Source organism: Montipora foliosa, chromosome 1 (assembly GCF_036669935.1).
Source record: "Montipora foliosa isolate CH-2021 chromosome 1, ASM3666993v2, whole genome shotgun sequence".
Classification (NCBI taxonomy): Eukaryota; Metazoa; Cnidaria; class Anthozoa; order Scleractinia; family Acroporidae; genus Montipora; species Montipora foliosa.
The window spans coordinates 8226163-8227676 of NC_090869.1; the positions used below are offsets into that span (position 1 = coordinate 8226163).

The following is a 1514-nucleotide window of genomic DNA, read 5'->3' on the forward strand; positions in this document are numbered from 1 at the left end:
CTAGAGTGGAAAGAAATTTACACCTTGCCTTTCAAGGTTGCTCTGGATACAAAGTCGCGAGAATTTCAATGTAAAATTCTCCATAGATTTTTAACTACAAACATCCTTTTAAAGAAAATGGGCAAGGTGGATTCCTCACAATGCTCTTTTTGTGGAACTGTAGACGAATCCCTTGAACATCTCTTTGTATCTTGTCCCATCATCACAACGCTTTGGAATGATTTGATTTGCTGGTGTAGAGGTATAAGTATCCAAATTGATTCACTTTGCGCTTTAGATATATTATTTGGTTTATGGAAAAGGAAGGACGATTTTTTGTTATTGAATCATGTTATATTATTGCCAAACAATATATTTATTATTACAGAAATAATGTTTTAAATCCGTCCTTCTCCATTCTTTTATCAAAAATCGATTCAGTTTTTGATATTGAGAGTAGAATTGCAAGTTTAAATAATAAATTAAGTATACACTCGTCAAAATGGGGCAAGTATACGAAGAGATAACAACAGTTCAAGTGCTGGTATCGATTTGCGCAAGAAATTTATAGAAGGAAAGTTACAGGAAACTCAACACTGGACTACTTTTGGGGAAAGCTGTAATTGCCCTGAGCGGGATTTGAACCCAGGTCCCCCTGATCACTAGTCGGGTGTTACGACCACTACACTATCAGGACAACCATGCTGGCAACATGGCCGATTGATCACTTAGTGTGTGGCAATTACGTGGGACTCCCTAATGGCCCAGTTTTCTATGTGATAACGCTGGATCAACATGTGATTCACAGGCGGACAAGGGTAATTAATGTAAAGAGTCAGTTAAGTAGATCCCTTGAGCCAACAACGTATCACCCCCAGGAGGATCGCAAATGGATTCACAGTCCAAGTTGAGGAGAAATTGAGAGAAAGTTACAGGAAACTCAACACTGGACAACTTCTGGGGAAAACTGTAATTGCCCTGAGCGGGATTTGAACCCAGGTCCCCCTGATCACTAGTCGGGTGTTATGACCACTACACTATCAGGACAACCATGCTGGCAACATGGCCGATTGATCACTTAGTGTGTGGCAAATACGTGGGACTCCCTAATGGGCCAGTTTTCTATGTGATAACGCTGGATCAACATGTGATTCACAGCCGGACAAGGGTAAGTAAGTGATCAATCGGCCATGCTGCCAGCATGGTTGTCCTGATAGTGTAGTGGTCATCACACCCGACTAGTGATCAGGAGGACGTGGGTTCAAATCCCGCTCAGGGCAATTACAGTTTTCCCCAGAAGTTGTCCAGTGTTGAGTTTCCTGTAACTTTCTCTCTCTCTCTCTCTCTCTCTCTCTCTCTCTCTATATATATATATACATTGTTGTTGTTGTTTTTGTTCTGTTTGTTGTTCTTTGTGTGTGTAAAGTATTACATTATTATAGAAAAAAATCAATAAAATACAAAAAAAAATAGTTCATCTTACATTTGAAATTATCGAAGCAGAAAGTTCACAGAACATTGAGAAAGTGATCGCG

The 1514-nt window shown here is 39.8% G+C and overlaps 1 non-coding gene across 1 annotated transcript; it reads left to right on the forward strand.

The window, feature by feature from the left end:
• The first annotated feature begins 1186 nt into the window (after positions 1-1186).
• On the forward strand, positions 1187-1259 carry Trnat-agu (transfer RNA threonine (anticodon AGU)). The gene has a single exon. It is a non-coding gene; the product is annotated as a tRNA-Thr (tRNA).
• Positions 1260-1514: the final 255 nt, after the last annotated feature.